General features: G+C 44.3%; 1 protein-coding gene across 38 annotated transcripts in view; it reads right to left on the reverse strand.

Moving 5' to 3' along the window:
• Positions 1–23796, reverse strand: part of ZNF644 (zinc finger protein 644) — a 90592-nt gene that overhangs the window by 47844 nt on the left and 18952 nt on the right. For 31 of the 38 annotated variants that reach the window (XM_075936486.1, XM_075936463.1, XM_075936462.1 and 28 more), the window contains one exon: positions 1058–1107. The exons of the other annotated variants lie outside the window; for them this stretch is intronic. The gene's annotated coding sequence lies outside the window, so the exon portion shown is untranslated. The remainder of the gene's footprint in view (positions 1–1057; positions 1108–23796) is intronic. 38 annotated transcript variants of the gene reach the window in all.

Genomic DNA, 23796 nt, shown 5'->3' on the forward strand with positions numbered 1-23796 from the left:
TCCACTGCCTTAGACTCACTTGTTTAGTCCTTTAATTCATATCAGGCTATCAGTCAGTTTCAAAAGCCAAAGCAGCACTCAAGCAAGAAATTAATGCTAGTGAGAACACCTTTGACTGCAAACTCCTGAACAGCTAAAAATGTAGAAAGGAATGCCCAGTGATAACCAAAAGACATTTAAAAAAATCTGACTACATGAATTATTTGTTCTTCAATGTTAAATTTGCTTAATACACTTTAATAGGAAATAGAAGAAAAACAGAGGTTTTCTGACTGCAGAAACAGTTGGAAGTCCTCCACAAACAGAATGTCAAGCAATAAAGAGAAGACTAGAATTCAGTTTCAGTTAGAATTTCCTTGATCTGAAAACATTGTGAATTGTTCCTTTTTGGCAATGCTGCAGTGAAAAAAAAAATCTCCTAGAGAATATATATTTTGCAGTTGTCTGAGAATGCCCATGTAATACTCTGAAGAATATCAATGTTTTATAGTAATAATGTCTTTACTAGCTTGTCAGTCAATCTCATGCCATCTGATACAGTTCCTGAGGACAGCAAAGCCAAAGAATATAGATAAACATCATATCCTCTGGCACTCCATGTTGTAAAATGTTAAACATTCTTGTGGCCATTCACATATTGTACATAACAGTTAAGATAGCTATGAACTGAATTAAATCTGAAATACAAATCTAAATAATACTTCAGTGGCACAGAAAACTACAATTTTCAGCCTTTCATAATCATGTGGTTCAATTTGCAGAACTGTTTTGGGCTTTCTGCAGCTAGCAGAAGTGCAAGTTACTTTCTTGGTGATGGATCTTTGTAGACAGATTTGTCATCATAATGTTACACGCACACAAACACAAATAAAAAAACAGCATAAGAATTTCATTTTTAGATATCAGGAAGAGAAAATATAAAGTATTACAAACAAGTAAATATTCACTCTACTTCATTCCAATTTCTGTAAACCAGTGTTACTAGTTATTTATAAATAGTATTAACAGATGAAAAGATCTGCCACATCCCATGTTTATAAGCTGGCATTCTACTTACCTTTGTCTGTTTTATTTGTATCAAGCTAGGAGGTCTGACTTAAAGCAAACCTGGAAAATAAGAAATAAAAAACTATGTTAATCTTAGAGCTATTATCCTGCTCCCAGCTCAGGATGCTATATCCATTTGGTGAGATAAGTGAAGCACTAATTGAGGCATTGATACACATGTAAATATTTTATCTTGCCTCAAGTTTTAAAGATCAAAACTCAAAGTCACTTTCCTTTTCACATGCACAGATATTAATATAAGAGGGTGACAATTGTTATGATTAAAGGAGTGGGAAGACACCATGAGTATCTACAGACCTGATATAGTAACAAAAGGGTTCACAAATTATTTCTTGGGTGAACTTATTGAGTGAGCGGAGCAGGAGAATCATTAAAAAAAATTAGGGAAAACCCCTTGATAACATCTTCAAAGCTTGCTAAGCTATTGCCTTTGATTGCAACAAGCAGCTAAGTGAAAGAATGAGTTCATACCTGGACATAAATGGAAAATGGGATGATATGCAACTTGGATTTTCCAAAGGTAGATTCATGTCAAACTAAATTGATATCTTTCTTGGATAAGACCTGATTTTTGTAGACAAAAATGAAGCAGATCTAATCCAGGGGTGGGCAATAATTTTTTATGGGGGCTACTCCCAAGATTTTGGAAAGTGGTTGAGGGCCGCACTCTTCTGTGGTATTAATGGAGGAGGTGCAGGGTCAGAGGTGGAGGTTGGATGCAGAAGGGAGCATGGGGTAAAGGATTGGGATGCAGGAGGGAGAATGGAGTCTGGGAGGGAGTTTGGGTGAAGGGGGTAGTTGTGACCTCAAGTAGGGAACTGGGGTGCAGGATTTTGGGATGTGACCTAGGATAGGAGGGGATTGTGATCTCGGGCAGGAGACTGGGGTGCCAGACCTAGAAGGAGGCATAGGTGCATGTGGAGTAGCAGGGCAGGAGCGTGGGGTAGAGGGTTGGGGAAGGGAGGGGCTGAGGTGCTAGAGGCAGGTTTCTCGCAAGGAGCCTTACCAGCCTGCTTGCCTGCAGAGCTTAAAATGTTTCTGCCTGCTCGGCCATGTGCTCGAATGAGCAAGCAGTAGGGTTGTGCTTTGTGGCTGCCAGTTATTCAAACAGGCAGCTCCCATTGGCCATTGTCTGCCCAGAAACGAGCCAATGGGATCGTGCTGGGGGTGGGAGCAGTGACTGAAACTTCCCTCCTCCCCTCCAGACTCAAAGAGAAAGCGCCCCACAGATGCATCTCTGAGCAGTGTGTAGGGCAAGCAGGAGAACCTGGTTGGGGCTGGTGGCTTGGATCCAGTCCACGGGCTGTATTTTGCCCAGGCCTGATCTAATCTATCTGGACTTCAGTAAAGCATTTGATACTGGGGATGTTAAAAAGCAGTTAGGTAACCGTGTAATCACTGAAAATCTTAGCAGTTACATGCTGCGGGCTCAGCAGTATAAAGCTTCTGCTGCAGAGTCTACAGAGCAGCCGGCTCTGTGGGAGCAAGACCAGTAACCAGTGTGTGTGGGGAGCTGGCTCCCGGGGGCACTCTCAGGGAAGCCAACGCACACCAGAGCAGGGCTTTGGAGCGGAGCCCAGAGCTGGAGTGCAGAGCAGTGGAGCTGCAGGTTTTTGCCCGGAGCTGAAGCGAAGCCAGAGCACAGAAAATCTTGACTGCTCCACTGCTCCAGTTTTTTTCCCCCTCATTTTCAATCCAAAATGAATGATTTTTTTAGCAAGAAAGTCCTAAAGGTGCCAAAAAGTTTCAAATTGGATAACAACTGATATTAACATCTACTTTACCACTTTATGTAATATGTCAGTTATTCTCACTTCGGCCAAAATCAAGATTTAACGTACAGATACAAAATTACAAAGTTTTTTGGAGATATGTTTTATTAAAGAATCAGATAATTATTAGACATCCGGCAACACTGCAGACTGCTCTCACCTTTGTGCCAAGGATAGGCGAGTACGTACTCGTGTAGATTAGTTAGATAGTTAGATTAGTATGTGTTTATTTTCAACCTTGTAACATGTAGGCTCGTTACTTCCCAACAATTAATGTTGTAGAACAGCGACAGCACGTACTAATACTATGGCACATACCAAATTTCATTGCTATATCTATATTAAAGCATTTTTGAGATATTAATTAAAAACTTGGAAAATATTTCAAATATTTTTATGCAAAATTTCATAAGAAAAACTAACTTGCAATTTATAAATAAAAATGTATATTATTATGTATATTAAAAATACTTCTTACTTCATTAAAACTGCAAGAAACAAGTTAAAATATACTTTAATAATAATTTTGTGTAAAAAGAAAATGTGATTATTTTTGTCCAGAAAATCCAAAATAAATTCAAAGTACCTTAAGTGGTTAAGATATCACAAGCAGGTAAATTATAAAAAAATGTAATGCTTTTGTTCATTGCTTTTTGAAGATCATCACAAGAAACATCTGGATGCCGTAGCAGCAAAAGATGATTTGGCCATGGCTTCAACAAAAAAATCAAATCTGCCCCCCATGACTGATAGCCGATTTACAGAAAAGGATCTCAACAACATCTTTACTTTTGAATTTGAAAAGCCCAAATTTGGGCTTTTGGGAAAATCAAAGAAGAAATTGGCAATGTGCAAGGTGGAAAAGGAAGTGAATGGCGAGCTCAAACCATGCAGCTTCAAGACAAGTGAAGCTAGTGCCGTAAAAAGTTTCAACCTTTGGTGGCATATAAAACGTAACCCCTCTGAAAACTATGCAGCTCTGGTTACAAAAAAGGACCAGGAAGATGAGGCAAAAGAGAAAGCTGACGCGGCTAAATGACGTTCATCTGGCTCTTTGAAAACTCCTGGAGAAAAGATTTTTTGCAGAGCTTCATCTGAAAAGAAACCCAAAATTGAACAAACAAAACTTGACACACATTTGAAGTCCTCAAAAGTTACAGTTATCATGGATGCCAATACTTTCCCTTAAGGGATGATGGAAATGGTTTGCTTGAGTTCAACACCGCTCACTACCTTCAGGCTAAAGAACAAAGGATTCCAAAAAATTGCAGGTGAAATGGGTCGGCAGCTTGGTGTTTCGATGGAGCACGATGCGGTTCACCATTTAGTTGTCAGCACAGCTGAGTCTGGTCATGAAGAGCTCAAGAAAGTTTTGGAGCAAAAATTGTGCTACCTGAAAATAGATGCAGCAACCCATGGAAACAAATTTCCTTGCAATCAAAGCTTAGTACTACAAAGAAGGAAAAGATAAAGCTGTGGTAAAAACCTTGGACATAATCGACACTGAAGGGCATCAATTCTTCCTACGTGAAAAGTCAAGTAAAAGCTATTTTAGAAAAATTTGGCATCAATGAAATGCAAGTGCTGAGCATCTGCGTAGACAATGCAGCAAACGTGACATGTGCTGTCAAAAATTTCAGCGAGGACAATGAAACCATTTCCACCTCTGAGAACAGGGATGTGGACAGAACTGAAGCTATTTTGCCTGATGAAGGAATTAAAGGAATGGATTAAATCGAACTCAACATGGATGCTGCTGCGCAATGGGTTAATGACCCTAGCCTCATACTTCCAACATGGCTTCATGAGGATGACTCAAAAGTACAACTGATGAGGTGTGGTATTCACATTTCAGTTGGCAATCTGGGATGGACTGAAGAAAGAACATGTGAAGAAATATCTAGCAAAAATTCAACAAGTCGTTGTCAAACTACGAACCCCAAGTATTCAAAGTGTTCTGCTTGATCTACATGGGGTAACTCAATCATTGGATACCATGACTCGCTGGGGTTCAACATTTGCGATGAATGATCGGCTTCTCCTTTTTCAATCTTACTGTGAACAAGTGGCTGCTGCTGGAACAAGAGAACTCAAGTTAACAAAAGCTGAATGGGACAAAGTGAAGAACCTGTGAGACCTCTTGGCAAAGCCAAACCAAACAACCGTGAATCTTCAAGCTGTCAATGTAACCCCGGGAGTTTTAATGAAAGAATGGCGAAAACTCAAAATTCTTGCAAGAAAATGGTGGACAAATTGCAGAAGGAATTCTATTCTCCATGCAGAAACGTGAAGAGAAGCTTTTTGACAATATTCATTTCCTTGCTGGAGTTTATGTTGACTCAAGGTATCGGATTCTTCTTACCTCAAGGGAAATACCAAAGGCAAAGGAAGGGCTCCTTGATATTGCTCGACGACTCGAAAAACAAAATATATTGCTACATTTGAACTCGGTTAAAGAAAACGAAACACAACAAGAGGAGTCATAAACAATCGAATTTGCAGTTTTGGAAAGTTCACATCCTTCAGAAATAGCAGGCTGTTCTCAAACTTCTGTCTCCACTCTGAACTTGTTCGAACGTCCATCCGAGATGTCTTCAACCATCACAGGGAAATGGAGATAATTCAAGCACCAATTCTACAGAAGATGACGACTTTGAAAAGGAATTGGATAAACAAGACAGACGCCAGAGAGTTTCTGCGATTCTTAATTGTAATGAAGCATTATTCAAGAGAAACTTTCCGGAAGATTGAGAGGCGATGGAGTCTACTGGTTGGCTAAAAATTAAGACTGTTTTTGAGGCCATTCACAGCTACTCACACTGCATTCACGCTACCTGTAGAATTGCTTTGAGCATGCCAACAACTCAAGCTAGTGTACAGCAACTGTTTTCGGCTTTAAAGTTAATTTTAAATGATCTGCGGCAGGCTTGAAAGACGACTTGATTGCTGCAATAATTTTTGACAGATTGACTTATGAATGATTCTAGTTAGTATCATTGTTGACGACATTTAAATTATTTTAAAACTCTGAATAAAAATGTTTTCAAAATTACAGTATGCACTTTTTTATTTAGTTAAAAATTAATTTGACTCGGAGCACGGAGCGGAGTTGGAGCGGGGCTGGAGCAGTCACTATTGGTGCCGGAGCGGAGCAATTCAAAAAGAGCCAGCTTTCTGAGACGGCTCCTGGTGTGTACTGGCTCTTGCCTGCAGCCCTGCTCTCAAGGAGCCAGCTGCCACCCCGTGCTGATACAGAGGCGACAGTGTTACACAGCAGCTGGCTCCCCAGGAGCGGGACTGGGAGCCAGCATGTAACCATTATGGTAACCAATGAGCTCATGCTTAGAGTTAACCGTTTAAACCATTATTCTATTATATCCCTATTTGATACCGAACCACCTGGGATATAATTAGTTAAATTGGAGGAGATGATTAGTACAAGAATTCCAAGAATTTTAAAATAGGAAATGAGCTGGCTAAAGTGGAAAATAAAAGTTGTGCCTAAAGGAGAATACTGAGCTGGAGGATGGTTTCTAGTGGAGTTCCTCAAGGTCAGTTTTGGGAGTGATCTTAACCTTTTGTAATAACATCATTAATAAAAAACAGGAACCTGTAAATGGAATTTGCTGATAACAGGATTGGGAGGCACTGTCAAGATAGGAGGAGGACCAGAATGTAATAGAAGAAGAACTTGGATAACCTAGAATACCGAAGTATTAGAAAAGTTATGAAGTTTAAAATACAAAGTGCAAAGGCATGCACTGGAACTATCACGAGAATCTACTATGTATTTTAGACAGTCTGCATGCTTGTTCAAGAACTCCTCCAAACAGTAAGGGCTAGGACCACCAAATTTGGTATACAGCTTCCTCTTATCATAACTTAAAGCAGTATAAGGGTTTGGTTGTGCCCAGAAAATGGGATGTGCGTGGAATGGGGTTGCTTCTCATAAAATCAAACAGAAGAGAGACAGAACCACCAAGCAGGTGAAAGGGACTGTCTGGGGGTGCACTCCTCTATATGGAACTGTCCTACCCCTGAGCCTCTTACCTCCAGGCGCCTATTAGGGAGGGTGAAGCCCCTCATCCAGATTTGTAAGGGGATGCTGATGGTTGTTCCCCTTTGTCACTGTCAGGGAGTACAGGGAAAGAGCAGTTTGCTGCATTCCTGACTCTCACTGGGGAGTGCAGTGGGTAGATGAGCTGTGCACCTTTCTCTTACTCCCTGAGGCTACATCTAGACTGTAAGCCTCTTTGGAAAGAGGCTTTTCCAGAAAATACTTTTGAAAAAGCAAGTCACTTTTTCAAAGAAGAGCACCCAGGCAGTCTGGATGCTCCGAAAAAGCACAGTTTGCATTACATAGCACCTTTTTTCAAAAGAGCACTTTCGAAAAAAGGAATTATTACGCGTAAAATGAGGTTTTCCTCAGTTGAAAAAACTGCCGCATTCTTTTGATTTACTTTCGAAAGAACACGGCAGCAGTCTAGATGTAGGGGAAGTTTTTTTTGAAAAAAGGCCACTTTTTTTCCCCTAAAAAACCCTGTAGTCGAGACACACCCTAATAGAGACAAGAAGGGGAAGAGCAAGCAGCCCTGTTACAAATCTCAGGGAGGCCCTTTTGGCTCCCTGCATGTCTCTATACACACACACACAAGCTGCTGCCCTGGGCCCTCCTCATCTCTCAATAGAGATGTTAAATCCCAATTAATCAGTTAAATATTAAGTTAGTCTAACATTTAACCAGTCAATCGACTAAGCAGGACGCCAGGCTACTCCAACATGGCTGGCTGCTGGCTCCCAGCCCCATAAAGGGCTGGCTGTCAGTATGGAGCAGGCTGTGGGCAGGGGGCTGCTTCCGAGTAACCAGATAACTGGGTACTCATTCACATCCCTGCCCCCAAACCTACTCTTGCACCCTCACATAAACCAACCCCCTGGCCTAAGCCCCACTTTACCTTCCAACCCAGACTCCTGCACCCTGCACACACCAGGCCATTGCCCTGAGCCGCTCCTCACACTCAACCCTGATACTTGCACCTCACACCCGCAGCCGAGCCTCCCACATCCCCCAAGCCCAACTGCCTGCCCTGAGCCCCTCCTCACCTCCCTGACTCGTGCAAACCCCCATGCCCTTTGTCCTGAGCCTCCCCACATCCCCAAGTCCCTGCCCTGACTCCTGTACCCCCAAACTCCAACCCCCTGCACTCCACCCCACACTTAAATTTCTTACAGGCACTGTTGTATCACAACCCACTCCCCCATCCTCAGATGACAGTACCTGTAAAAAATTTAAGTTACTTTCACCCCTGGACTGAACCATGATGAGCAAAAAGATGAATCTGCAATAGGGCTGCTTCTCAATAACCTTACAGAAAAGAGGTAAAAATGGAGAAATTTGGAGTCATGTTCTGTTTTGGCACAGCTATATGAATGCTTAAGGTTTGAAAACTATAAGACAATATTATTGCAAACTACATTGATTATAGCCCTTTTTTGTTATAACACAGCAAATAATAAGATTTCATAGGGATGAACAAAAAATACACTTGATGGAATTCCCATTTAAAAAAATTACTAAAAAACAATTACATGTTAACATTTTAAACAATTTTGAAATCTGAAATGCGGTACAGTAAACTTCCGATAATCCGGCACCTTTGGGACCCAGGGGGTGCCGGATTATCAGATATGCCGGACTATCGGAAGGGGGGGCTATGAGGGGTCTGGGGTGGGGGGGATGCCCCCCCTTCCGATAGTCCAGCTCTGCCCCAGGTGTCTCCGATTCAGCCGCTGCTGAAACTGACCAGCAGCGCCTGAATCGGAGACACCTGGGGCAGAGCAGCTGGAGTGCTGCCGGGTTGGTCGGGGTAACGCCGACCCTTGGAGCGGCGAGACCAACCAGGCAGCACCCCAGCTGCTCTTGGGGACGCCTGGGGCAGAGCAGCTGGGGTGCTGCTGGGTTGGTCCCACAGCGCTGCTCCTTGGCGCTACTGGATCAACCTGGCAGCACCCTAGCTGCTCTGCCTCAGGCGTCCCCAAGTCAGACGTTGCTGATACTGATCAGCAGCTGACTCCAGGAAGCCCGCTTCCTGGAGTCAGCTCTTGGTCAATTTCAGCAGCGGCTGACTTGGGGACACCTGGGGCAGAGCAGCTGGGGTGCTGCCGGGTTGATCCAGTAGCGCCGAGCAGCGGCGGTGCGGGACCGACCCAGCAGCACCCCAGCTGCTCTGCCCCAGGCGTCCCCAAGTCAGCTGCTGCTGAAATTGACCAAGAGCTGACTCCAGGAAGCCTGAGGCAGAGCAGCTCTGCCTCAGGCTTCCTGGAATCAGCCGCTGGTCAATTTCAGCAGCAGCTCAATCAGGACGATCCCTGGCTGGTGTGGAAAAAGTCAATAAGGAAGTTATTTACTTGTTCCCACAATATAAAAACTAGGGGTCATCAAATTAAATTAATAGGCAGCAGGTTTAAAACAAACAAAAGGAGCTAGATAATTTCATGGAGGTTAGGTCCATAAAAGACTATTAGCCAGGGGATAAAATGGTGTCCTTGGCCTGTTTGTCAGAGGCTGGAGAGGGATGGCAGGAGACAAATCGCTTGATCATTGTCTTCGGTCCACCCTCTCTGGGGCACCTGGTGCTGGCCACTCTCGGCAGACAGGCTACTGGGCTAGATGGACCTTTGGTCTCACCCAGTACGGCCGTTCTTATGTTCTTAGACCCGAGCTAGATAGATTCATGGAGGTTAGGTCCATCAATGGCTATTAGCTAGAATAGGTAGGAATGATGTCGCTAGCCTCAGTTTGTCTGGAGGTGGGTGACAGGAGAGGGATCACGTGAGGATTACCTGTTGTGTTCCCTCCCTCTGGGGCATCTGGTGTTGGCCACTGTTGGCAGACAGGATACTGGGCTAGATGGACCTTTAGTCTGACCCAGTACGGCCGTTCTTATGTACACCAGCTTCATCAGCATCCTGAACCTATGCTGGTGCAGCCAGACTAGTGCAATGAGGATGACCGTCGCCTTGTCCCTCTTGACCTTCTGCAAGTCCTGGCCAATGAGGGGAAACTGAGGGAAGGCGTAGATGGGACCGTCTGACCACCAGTATAGGAATGAGTCTGGAAAAGAGCCCCAATCGAGGGCTAATCGGGAACAGAACCAGTTGCACATCATATGTTGTTTCTCGTTGCAAAGAGATCCACTAGGAGAGAGCTCCAGCTGTGGAAGAGGGAGGTAGCTACCCTAGGGTGGCGAGCCCACTCGTGGTGAGAGGAGAACTCTCTGTTGAGATGATCTGCAATCTTGTTTCGAACCACTGGGAGCAACGAGCTTCCAGCACAATGTCATGCAGGATGCAAAACTCCCAAAGCCTCATAGCCTCTCTGAAGAGCTCTGGAGAGCAGGCTCCTTCTTATCTGTTTATGCAGTACATGGTGGTGGTGTTGTCTAAGGCTGCGAACCACCCTGCCAACCAGGAGATGAGGAAGAAACACCTTGCATGCATTCCTGATCACTCTTAGCCCTTTATGTTTACGTGTAGCGATCTCTCGAGTGGACCAAAGACCTGAGTGTGAAGGGTATCCTGGGTGGGCTCCCCAACCACAGTCCAAAGTGTTGGTTACCAGCTCTCTCAAGTGCCGCTGAAGATGGTATGGAACACCCAACATGACCTGGTTCGGGCTCATCCACCAGCCCAGGGCAGACAGAATCTCAGGTGGGACCATCTCCACCCTTTTTAGTGAGCGTTTTACCGGTGCATGTATCAAAGACAACCACAGTTGGAGGGGCCTCATTCTGAGCCTGGCCAGGGGCACTACATATGTGCCAGCCACCATATATCCCAGGATCCACAGACACACTCATGCTGTGGTCATGGGAACGACAGAGTTGTTGAATGGGGGCTGAAAGGGCCTCAAATCTCTCTTGAGGAAGCAATTCTCTGGATGTAGCTGAGTCCTGAACTGCTCCTATGAACTCTATCCTCTGGGCACGTGCCATGAGGGACTTTTTCTCATTCATGAGCAGGCCGAGCTAGTGGCACATGTGCTGGAGTGGGGACAGTGTGCTGGGCCTTTGATGAGCCAGTTGTCCAGATTAGGGTACGCTTTTACACCCTGATGCTTCAGGTATGCCACAACCACCAACATGCACTTGGTGAAAATCCTGGGGACCATATACAGGCAAAGGAGCAGGATAGTGAATTGGTAGTGGTTCCTTTCAACTACAAATCCCAGGAAGCACTTTTGACCCTCAAAGATGGTGATAAGAAAGTACACATACTTGAGGTTGAGGGAGGTATGCCAGTCCCCAGGATCCAGGTAGGCAATGACAGTGGCCAGGAACACCATACGGAACTTGAAATGGACCAGATATTTGTTAAAGCCTCAAGTCCAATATAGGCTGTAGGCCCCCTTTTGCCTAGGGGATTAAAAAGTAGTGGGAATAGAACCCTTTGTTCTTGAACTCCGGGTGGCACCTTCTCCATTGCTCCCACCTCGAGCAACTGGGATAGCTTCTGCTCAAGAAGTTGCTTGTGTGGGAGGGAGGGTGGGTGGGTGGGGGGAGTTCCCTGAAGAGGGACAGGTGCAGAGGGCAGTGTAGAGGAGACCTGGAGGGTGTAGCCACATTGGACAGCCTGTTTTTTTTTGGGGGGGGGAGGGGAGAGAAGATGAGGCCCTGGCAGCACCAAAGGGCCTGCGACACTCTGGAAACTGAGCGGGTAAGTGGGGCTGTACCAGAAAGCCCCAGTGTGTCCATGGGCACCATTGCACCTGTCACTGAGATGGTGGCCATGGTGTGTCCCAGGACTGTGCTGATGTTGATGGTACTGGCAGCTGTACCAACTGCTGAGCTGGGGTAGTGGGAGGAGGGTAGAGGCTACATCTGAGGCCATGCTGCAGGAATGGACACTCACCGACGCCCAAGATGAGGAACAGGAATGACAGGTCTTCCGGTGCTGGGACTCTGGTACCAATGGAGACCAGGAATGTCTGGAGTGTCCGCAGGAGCTGCGATGGACCAAAGAACCACTCCTCAAGTCTGGAGAGAGGTGTCAGAGAAGCTCCATGATGCTGGGATGGGGAGAAGCAGGACGTGCCTTGCCACCAACTATCTATGGTATGGTGAACATTGTTGGTGGTATGTAAAGAGGTCCCAACGATGGCATAGCAAATAGTGAGAATCACTATAACCTCACGAAAGCTCATCATCTAATAAACCATCTTGTTAGTCTTTAAAGTGCTATATAACCTCAGTGCCTCTGGTGCCGGGGAGGGGGAAGGCAGTGGGGGTGTGTGCCTGCATAGGTCTGTGTACCAGTTCCAGAGACACAGAAAATCACATATCGTGCCCTGGTCCCTCACATGAAGACCTATGGGGATTTCAGAGCGCTCTCCTCTCGGACACTAGAGGAGAGCATGATCAGACCATGCCAGGAGATCAGGGGCTTAGCAGTGGTTTATTCTGTGCCAGGGCCCTGTCAGTGTCGGGGGCAGTATCAGCATGGCACTTATGTCCTGGGCAGCCTGGAAGGCTTCCAGTGTGGAGGGGAGACAGATCTTCAACTCCAGTGAGGGTGATCCAGAGAAAGAGCTCAATGCCTTCTGGAGCTTTTCCAGCTTGGCTGCTGGCTGGCTGGCCACCTTTCTTCCCCTTATCTTTACAAGGGGACTTGTCTCTTCCCAACTTCCTAGCAGGCCTAACCAGGGCTGTGGGCAACAAGTGGTGCCACACCATTGATGCTGCATTCCAAAGCATCAGCACGCAGTGCTGAGTCTAACTGCTGATCTTGCAGGGCCAGCATGGACTCCATTAAGAGCGCTTTAAGATGCATGTTCCACTCTTTAATAGTTCAGGAATAGAAGGACCTAACAAATGTGACACTTATCCAAGATGTGTCCTTTCTCCAGGCAACGCAGTCAGTCAGCATGCAGATCCCTGACTGTCATGGGCCTGTGAGGGGACACACTGCCCAGTCTTTGAAGCCAGGAGAGCAGGGCATGCCCTGTTCCCCAGGCAGAGTCTCTTCAATGGGTTGAAGACTAAACGGTTCACAGGTACTTCGCAATTCATTAAGGAGTATTACAATACAAAGGGAGTGCTTGCTACTGCTCAGGTTGGAGTATGCTCTTCCAAGCACCTTATCACAGGCGGTGAAAACGGAGGAGAGAGTGGTACCCTATATAGTGCAGTGTGTGTGTGCCACTCCAGAGGATGCTGGGGACCCAAGTCCCTATGGGTAATGCTTAAGGAAAAACTTCCAGCACTGATGCATGTGGCAGGCACACACACCTATGTTGAAGCACTTGAAGAATTACTTTATTCACATCCAATACCTGAAAGTAAAAGTAGCTCCCAGGGTGGATCAACTTAAATCACCGATTTACATCATGAGCTGCACAGGAGTTTTAAAAAATTGATTTAAATCAGGTTGAGACTGTAAAACTAATGTGATAACCTGTGCTACTGAAATTTAAAATTTATGAAGAGCTAAATTATAAATGCTGTTTTATTTAAAATTTACACAAGCTAGATTACTTGTGGCATTTACAGAACTGCTAGAGGCAAACAAACATTGAAACAAACTGATCCTGCAAATACTGAAGAGGGTATGTAACTTTATTCATATAATAAATCAATTGACTTAAATTGCACTACTTGAGCTTAAAGGCAAACATGCACAATAGCATTTGCAAGTATCAGAGGGGTAGCCGTGTTAGTCTGAATCTGCAAAAGTGACGAGGAGTCCTGTGGCACCTTATAGAATAACTGAAGTGTAGGAGCATAAGCTTTCGTGGGCAAAGACCCACTTCGTCAGATGCAAATAGCATTTGCAGTATCAGGAGCTAAATTTTTTTTCCTAGAGGCCTTTGATCTCTACGTTTGCTTAAAAAAAATCCCTTACACTAAGAAGAAAATCAATACAGACCTGGGTCAACACTATAACCTTACACTGTTATACCAACGTCACTTAGCAGCGTGAAAATTCAAACCCCTGACCGACAAAGATATCCTCACCTACACAATGTCAGCTATGGCAATGAGAAAAGTCCTCCCATCAGCATAGACAGTGTCTTCATTGAAGCATTTAAGTGCAGATCTGCCTGTAGCTTCCTAAATTTCCTGCTCAATTTTTAAAAACATCCAACAGTCTTTAAAGTGCTACCAGACTAACACCACATGTAGACGGTATCATGAGCTTTTGTGGGCACAGCCCACTTCTTCAGATACCAGTCATCTGAAGAAATGAGCTGTGCCCACGAAAGCTCATGATACCGTCTATATGTTTTGTTAGTCTTTAAAGTGCTACCAGACTATGTTGTTGTTGTTTACGTTTTTCCTGTTACACACTAACTCCTCTGAAAACCGCTCGATTTTGTTAGTCATATGAACTTTTGAGTCTAGAAAATAATTCTCTCAGAATAGTTGCATTTATTCCTCTGTCCACTGACCTTAATTGAAGAACCAACAGTACACATGTAAGCCTGAGCGTGTTTTGGGGAGCAGCTCTGCAATCTCTCAATTTTTTGGTCTTAGAGAAGATTTTTGTTTGCTGACAGTCCTAATCATTCAGTGGTAGTTCAAAGAAATGCTTGACAAGCACAGAAAACAGAACTAATGGTAAAGAAAATTAAATAACCACCACCTTATTTCACAGCGTAATATATTTGTCTGGGCTGTATATAAGTCCATAAATGTCAAAAAAACCCACCAAAAACCCACACACCACACACCAAACAAAAAAACAGTAATGAATTCTCTCTCAGTGAGAGGGGGAAAACATAGTTAAGAGCTAAAATTAGGAGCAATGAAGAGATACGGAACAATAACATGCTTCACCAACTAAGGTAAGGATATTTATTCCAAACTAACTAAAAAAATGCTCTCCCTCATGTTATTACCATTACAAATAGAAACATTTCTGTTTTTTCCTTCCCAGCGCTAAACAAGGATATTCAATTTAAAGAAGTTTCTGTTAGAGAGGATGGAGGGAAGAAAGCAGCATCCAAATGCTTTAAAAAACAAAAAACCCAGACTATACACAGTTAAAGCAATGAACAATTAGATGACTGGACTTTTAAGTGTACATATGAAAACTGCAGTTTTGAAAACATTTTAAGGCCTCAAATCCTTAAAAGATTATTTACGTATATTTGTTACTTGGAAGTTTACTTACTCTGCAAAAGAAAAATTGCGGTAATTGATGGTAATATGCCACACAGTTAACACAATATTTAATAAAAATGTGATTGCCACCTTTCTCTCTATCAGCATCTGGTGTCTCTTACAATAAGAAATCCAATTTAGTAGGATAATGTCAAAGATTATTGCATTTCAATTCCTTACATCTATATCAGACTGCTACTTGGCTGTACATCTTTCAGCCCCAGTTATATCTTAGTTCCACTTTAGTTATCTTGACCAAGTAACCTAGCTGTCTCAGTCTTCTTAATCTGTATCTTTCAAAGCTAACATCTTCTCTTGAACAAGGAAAGCTACCAAGCACAATTCAAGTCTCTCTCTCCATTTCACTCCAATCCACAAATTGCTTCCAACAATATATAAATTTGGCATAATCCTTCTTCACCTTAAATTTTTTAGATCTATATGTTAGCAAAATTGCTCCAATACATTAGTAGTATATGAAACAGGCTTGACATACAACATGCTGAAATCCTCCTGTTTGAATTATAAAAGATTCCTTTTTTTGATGGTACCTGAATCACAAAGTCAAAGCTATAATCTTCAGTTTGCACAATTACAGCAACCTACCACCTCACATTTACAAAGCTGCATGAACACAAACTCAACTCAAAGAACTTACACACACACACACACACACACACACACACACACACACACACACACACACAACCCAGAGATCCTAATTTATTTCATTGACTTTCCTCCATAGCAACAGGTATTAGGGTACCCTGTTTCCATTTCAATCCCCCATTTTCAGTTGCTCACAATGTCTTCAAACTTCTCAGAGGCTCAACATTTTTAAACTTGACCTCTGCCCCAATGGGAATATTTCTGAAAGTTTTAGCATGAACAGCTCAGCTATTTTTGAAGAAAAGACATTTCTTCTATTACAAAAAATATTGTAAGCATTTCTCTTAAGATATTAAAATCTGAAAACAGAACATCCTTTATGGAGAAGTGATTGTTTATGAAACAGTACATATGAAAAGGTACGATCCAAGGGGACAATCTGTTGCCCACCCAATTTCTGCTCTCCACTCTTACTCAGTTTTTGGCTGTTTATATAAACTGAGGTGGCAGGGCAGGACAGGGTCTTATTGATTATCCCAAAGCTGCAGCTGGTAGGCTATAGACAGCATATTAAAGTGACAGTACCCTTTTCTCATGCTCTCTCTCTCTCTCATATATATTGTTCCAGTGGAAAATTTTTTATTTGAAAACTTCATGCTTTGTTTTTTAAAAACAGAAGTGCGTAAGTCAAGCTTAACTTTTCCATTTCCTGAACTGTGAAGTATGCAAGCCAACTTTATAAATATGAACTTTTTTTCCAAAAAGGGAAAATGCATTTTACTTATAACAGTTTGAGAACAGTTATTACTTCATCAGGAACTATAACTTTCACCAAGTGCTTTCCCAATACATTTCAATCCATTCTGTCCCAACTATGCAAGAAGACATGAACAGTTCTACCTGAATGTGTTTCAGTTGCAGGATTTAGCTTTTAAAAATAATCACTACATATTTCTATATTATTATAATTTCAACAATGAAGGCTTTTTTGCACTAAAACTCACAGATGGCTCTGTTTTTGCCAAGTAGGATTATATGCTAGGTACTGATACAGATTTTTCCCCCCAATATTATTGAAATATTTTTATTTTGGATGCTCTTTTGACCCATCATTTTACAATGTGGAATTAGAAATAACTGCTTTTTTTAACCATAGAATGAATGATTGATTTTCTAAAAGAATATATTAACAGTCAAAAAGTGGGATCTCATTGGGGCTGCCAGTTAATCAGTTACCTATTCACTTACCTATAAATAACGATTTGGGAACATACAATTCCATTAAGCATCTCTTTTTCCTTTTACAAAACATTTCAAATGATATATGAAAATGTACATTAGAAGTCAAGCTATGTTGTTGCTGTAGCAGCAACGATTTCCAGTGGGCATTTTCTTTTCAGTTCTAATACTGTGACAATTCCAACACTTTTTGCTGCAATCTCTGTTTAAACACAAAGGTGGCAACTGCTTTACGGCATGCTCCCTCCAACTATGTGTACTAAAATCCTTTCCTCCGCATTTTCTTAAACCTAATGTACATTCTTACTAGCATTCCTAATCACATATTACATGTTTTTCACATACAAAAAGTAGTGGCATTGCTACAACAAATTGAATTTAATAAAGCTATAAGCTCTATATTCTCTTTCCACTTGTTAGGGTCCTTATATAACCACTTCCTGTCATAAGAACAGCCATACTGGGTCAGACCAAAGGTCCACCTAGCTCAGTATCCTGTCTGCCAACAGTGGCCAATACCAGATGCCCCAGAGGGAGGGATCACAACAGGTAATCCTCACATGATCCCTCTCCTGTCACCCACCTCCAGAGAAACAGAGGCTAGGGATACCATTGCTACCTATCCTGACTAATAGCCATTGATGAACCTAAACTCCATGAATCTATCTAGCTCTTTTTTGAATGTTCTAGCCTTCACTGCATCCTCTGGCAAGGAGTTCCACAGGTTGACTGTGCACTGAATGAAGAAAAACTTTCTTTTGTTTGTTTTAAACCTGCTGCCTATTAATTTCATTTGGTGACTCCTACTTCTTTTATTGTGTCCAAACATCAGAGTAGCTGAAGGTCAGCAAAGACAAAGAAAAGTAAGATAGTAATGATTTTTAATTAAATGTTTATCGCACTTGTTTTTATGGGCAAAAGATTTTTAGCACACCAATTTATATATGTGCATCACAGCACTACCATAGCAAGAAGTGGCTATTAGATAAAATACATCCACACCAATCCAAAATAGTGCCAAGAGAACTTGTCACGGTAGATTGTAAATGATTGAGATTGAAGCTATTATAGTTCAGTAATCCAATATATACAACAAACTGAAGGTGTAGAAGAAATAAGAATATTTAAGTAACATTCACTTAAGAGCACATAATGGTATCTTCAGTGAGGTAACTGTTTTAATAATAAGAATGTATAATATTTGGCTTCCATTGTACTTTTTAAAGAAAACTGGTAAATAAAAGGCATATCTACATGTATAGCACTACAGCAGCACAGAAATACCAGTATAGCTGTGCCACTGCAGCACATCTGGTAAAGACACTTAGTTTATGCCAACGGCAGAGAGATCTACTGGCATAAAAAGTTCCACATCCACTAGTCTCCAACTGACACAGTATGCTGGTGTAATGTATGTCACTTATAGGAGTGGAATATTCACACTCATGATCAACATTAAGTTTTGCCAACACAGGCTGTAATGGAGACACAGCCTAAGACTCTCTATGCAACTCTTGTAGACCTGACTTCTAAATATTACAACTGTTTTGTCCAAATATAGAAAGCAAAGATATTTGTATAGGATTCAATTACTGGTCTATCAACCGTTTTAAAAATGGCCTGCAAAAGATTTTTTAAAATACTGGACTTGTATACATTTGGTTTCTTTATAATTTATTAAGAAATCTAAGTAGTTTTTGACTGTGGAAATACTGGGAATATCTAGTCAAGCCACTGCGAGGGGGGAGTGCACATTGACTAGTCTTCTTCCCACAGCCAGCCCAGGTTGGAAGGGGGAAGCTGCTGTCCGTCTGCTGGCTTCTCCCTGACACTGGACTGCGGTGAGAAGATGCTGCCCGATCACTGGCTTCTCCCTGAGACCAACCCGGGGAGGGGCACTGCTGTCCACCAGGGGTAGAGGGTTGCTGCTCATTACCATCTTCCCATGACTGACCTGGAGACGGCAGGGCCGTACAGTACAATAACCCAAGGGCAGACGGCAGTTGCTCCCTTGTGGCAGCTGCCAGGATGGTAGAGGCCATGCTGATGTCCAGCAGTTGCTCCCCAGGATTGGGGCATTTGCTGCCCCCCGGGGCCATTCATGAAGATAACTGTCTCTCTTATGACATCCCTCCCTTTCTGTTTGATGAGAAACCATCATATTCCACACAAATCCCATTGTCCTGGCATAAAACCCTGACCTTGCTTTAAATAATAAGAGGAAGCTGTATACCGAATTTGGTGGTCCTAGCTGATACCATTTTGGAGGAGTTCTTGAACAAACAGACTCACTGACAGATGCACAAAGCTTCTAAAATATATAGTAAGATTTAGAACACAAAAAACCATAGAGAAGTAATTGGTTACAAGGTGCTGGGTCCTTTTGTTTCCCATTAATGTGCATCAAAATAAGCTAAAAACATATTTAAGATTTGCCTAATACTAATTTTCTATAGATCATTGCTGTACTCACTAGAGGCAGGTCTATACTTCGAGAGAAGGTCAAATCTAATATGGTTGATTTCGGGGCACCTGATTCTGAGAAGTCAAAGGTCCATGTGCTCACTGTGGGAAAGAATTGACTGTTGTCTGAAGAAGTGTGTTCCCACTACGGAGCCTTCTGTTGATTGGGAGCAAGACGCCCTGAGCAGCTTTGCATTTAGGACTATGATTGTGGTGTCTGCTGGGTCCAAAATTCTGTAGTGGGTGTAAAGGGGCTCATGTTGGAACCATCCCATAAGGCATAAAGGGGAAGCAGTGTGCTTGTGCCTTGTAGTACCCTGGTCACTCGCGCAGATGCCAGAGCACCATGAGCATGGAGCCCAGTTGGCACGAAAGCACAGATATGCTCACTTGCACCATGGTGCACCTCATGGCATAGTTCATGGAGAGCGTACCATGGTACTCCACCAGGAAAAGGATGAGGACAAAGCTTGGCGTGGCATGGAGGCCCTCTTCAGGCAAGGCCTAGTGCTCATGCTAGTTCACCCACCAGTCAAGCCTCTGGATACAGTAAAACACTGGTTCTGGCATTGTGAGGCAAACTCAGACTGGTGGGACTGCATTTTGATCCGGGGATAGGATCTGCAGAGCCTGCACAACTTCCAAATGCACAAGGCCAGGTTCCTGAAACTGTGCTGACTTTCCCTGTCCTGAGGCGCGAGAATATCCACCTAAGACCCACTCTGACTGTGGAGAAGTGTGTTGGAATTGCCCTATGGAAGCTTGTCATGCCAGACAGCTACGGGTCAGTCAGGAATCTGTTGGGATTGGGGAAATCTATAGTAGGGGCTATTGTCGTACAAGTAACCAAGGTGATCAACACCCTTCTGCTAAGGAGGATTGTAACTCTGGGGAATGTGGACAACATAGTGGATGGCTTTGCCACAATGGGATTCCCTAACTGCAGTGGGGCCATAGATGGAACGCACATCCCCATCTTGGCTCCTAACCACTGTGTCTTTGAGTACATCAACCACAAGGGGTACATCTCTATGGTGCTGCAGGCGCTGGTGGATCACACAGGCCGTTTCACTGACATCAATGTGTGATGGTTGAGAAAAGTGCATGACACCTGTATCTTTAGAAACTCCAGTCTCTTCCAAGAGATGCACATCGAGATTTCCCCCCCCAGACAGAAAAATCACAAATCAGAGAGATGAAGATGCCCACTGTGTTCCTAGGTGACCCAGTCTACTCCTTGCTCCCATGATTCATGAAGCTGTTTACAGGCTAACCCTTGCCTGGACCCCAGCAAGGAGGAGTTCAACAATAGGCTGAGCAGGTGCAGAATGGTGGTGGAATGTGCATTTGGTCGTTTAAAAGGTAGGTTTAGGAGTATCCTAACCTGGTTGGACCTCAGCAAACAACATTCCCTTTGTGGTATCGGGCCTGTTGTGTGCTCCATAATCTGTGCAAGAACAAGGGGGGGAGGGAAGAGGGACTGGCAAGGTGAGGTGCTGAGGCAGAGCGCTTAACTAGAGTGTTTGAGCAACCAGATACCAGTACCATAAGGACAGCACAGTAAGGGGCAGCGCAAATCAGAGGTGCCTTGAAGGAGTTATGCAAGGCCAATTTTGAGACACTTTCACATGGCTCTCCATAAGGTGCCCGGCGTTCCTTGTGTTTACCCTTTAATCCCCAACCCCACTCCTGAAGTACAAGCAATAAAAAGACGGCTGTACAAAAAATAGGAGTTTTTATTTGGGGGGTGGGGGTGGAGAACAACAGAATTGGAAAACCAAAGGGCAGGAGGGCCTCTGAAATGTGGGTGGGATGGCCTTCTGCCTCTCAAGGCCCTGGAGGGTACAGTTCCCCTTGAGTTACCCCACCCCCTCGTGCTGGGGCCCTGGCAGCCCTTGGCGATCCTGGAAGTGGAAGCTATGGGGTGGGAGGAGAAGAGACCAGGAGTGTCACTGGGGCAGGCAGGATCCTGGGAGGAGGCTCTTTCTAGACAGGATGCCACGTGCTCCATGACAGCCGCCAGGGAGTCAAATATCGTTTTATGCTACATCATCAGCTGCTCCCTAGCAGCTCGCCTCTCCTTCTCCTCCACAATCCAGTCCAGGCGCTCAGCTCAGTTCTCCTGCACAAGGGAGTGCATGCAGTCCATTTGCTTGTGGAACACGCCCTGCCTTTTCCACTTTTGCCTACAGATCTGAGCCAGGTGGGCAGATGCTGTAGAAGGAGGACGCACTGAGCTGGCTGCTGGCCCAGCTGCAAAGAAAAGTTACAAAGGCAGACATTGTGTTAAGCCTAACCCCAACCTTAGTGTATGCTGAAGGTTTCTGTAGACAATGGAAAAGTGTTCTGGGCAAGACCAAGTGTTTGTTTTAAAGTGGGCACTTTACAGCAGGTGCCCAGACATCCTAGGGGAACATTAAGACACACTTGGTCTGGAGGCAGGGAGGTATGGGAAGGGACCTGCTATGCCAGGAGCTTGCAGACGGGAGCGGGTTGGCATAAGAGGGCGGCTTCCTTGTGTCTGGCACACGTAGCCTCCTGGGGAACCACTGCTACTTTCCCAGCTAGGGCAGAAGCCTGCAGGGGAGGAGGGGAAAGGGGATAGAGTGCAGGGGAAGGGCTGGGGTGGCTTCCTGCTATGTCCAGCACATATGGCCTCCTGGGGACAATGCTGCTTTTCTTGCCTGCGGAGAAGGGGAGAATGTGTGCATAGCACATACAGCTTGCCAGGGAGTGTGCTACTTTTCCAGCCTGCAGCAGGAGAAGATGTGTGAGGGGAACATACACAGTCTCCTGGAGAGAGTACTAATAGGTTCCCTTCCTCCTCTCTCCAGGCTGCGAGGTGAGGTATCAGTCTTCCTCGAATCATACTGAGTGATCAGGAGCATATGCTGACTGAATGTGGCCAGAAACCTGGGCCTTATGCTGCACTGCTTTAAGAACATAAGAACAGCTGTACTGGGTCAGACCAAAGGTCCATCTAGCCCAGTAGCCTGTCTGCCGAGAGTGGCCAGCACCAGGTGCCCCAGAGAGGGTGGACCGAAGACAATGATCAAGCGATTTGTCTCCTGCCATCCCTCTCCAGCCTCTGACAAACAGAAGTCAAGGACACCATTTTATCCCCTGGCTAATAGCCTTTTATGGACCTAATCTCCATGAAATTATCTAGCTTCTCTTTAAACTCTGTTATAGTTCTAGCCTTCACAGCCTCCTCTGGCAAGGAGTTCCACAGGTTGACTACACGCTGTGTGAAGAAGAACTTTCTTTTATTCCTTTTAAACCTGCTCCCCATTAATTTCATTTGGTGTCCTCTAGTTCTTCTATTATGGGAACTAATAAATAACTTTTCTTTATCCGCCCTCTCCACACCACTTATGATTTTATATACCTCTATCATATCCCCCCTCAGTCTCCTCTTTTCTAAACTGAAAAGTCCCAGTCGCTTTAACCTCTCCTCATATGGGACCCGTTCCAAACCCCTAATCATTTTAGTTGCCCTTTTCTGAACCCTTTCCAAGGCCAAAATATCTTTTTTGAGGTTCAATGACACCAGACCACTTACTGGTGGCTTGATGTGGGAAGATGTCTTATTGTGGTGGACAGAATCAGGCTGGCCTCCCCCAAAACCTTGTGAGAAGGAGCAAAGAGTTCCTATCTGAGAGCTTCATGAAGTTATGCAGACAAGACTCCTGCTCCATCTGTGGACACATTAACAAGCTGTTCCATGCCCCCTGCACTGTGTAGGCAGAAAGAGCATGCCACACCTCACAGTCCATTGCCTTAACCTGCTAGTAAGAAAAAGTCTGTGAACTCACTGCAAGTGCCCTCCCTTGTGCTGGTGGTAGACTGGGAGACATCCTGAGGGGGACAAGAGGGAACCAGCTCCAGTGTCATGACCAGCTCCTTACTCTCAGGGATCGGCAGCTAGCTAGTTTCTTCCTCCTCCCTCCTGCCCCTACGCTACCCTGCTTTCCTTCAGGCTGATGCCCAACATGTCTTGGGTGGACTCTATGACCACAATGGGGGAGCTGCCCTCATAAATGTAGTCATTCCTTTGGTTGGCTCTGAGCTCTGTGAGGATGGCTTCATCTCCCTACACCTCGATGAGGTCCAAAATCTCCTAGACATTCCAAGCTGATGCTCTTCTGTGTTCCTGGGAACTAAAGCTCATGGGAGCAGAAGTACTCGCAGTTGTTGCAGTGTCCATTGGAATGCTTGAAGTCATGTCCACGTGTGCAGCTCACTCAGAATGGGCTCTCAACATTGGCCACATGGGACAGGCCATTCTACTGTTCCCGGGCCTTTTTGAGGTTAGCAGGAGAGCAGTAGAGGTGCATGTTCTGGCTAGAGTGGTCAGAGCAGAAGCTGAGGTATGCCTCCCGGAAGCCAATAGCCTTGCCTTCTGGCAACACTGCTTCTACATTAGCATAACTTTGACCATGCAAGTTCAGGAATAGTGTTACTCCTTGTGAAAAGCAGGAGTA

The sequence above is a fragment of the Pelodiscus sinensis genome, chromosome 9, assembly GCF_049634645.1.
Source record: "Pelodiscus sinensis isolate JC-2024 chromosome 9, ASM4963464v1, whole genome shotgun sequence".
Lineage (NCBI taxonomy): Eukaryota > Metazoa > Chordata > Testudines > Trionychidae > Pelodiscus > Pelodiscus sinensis.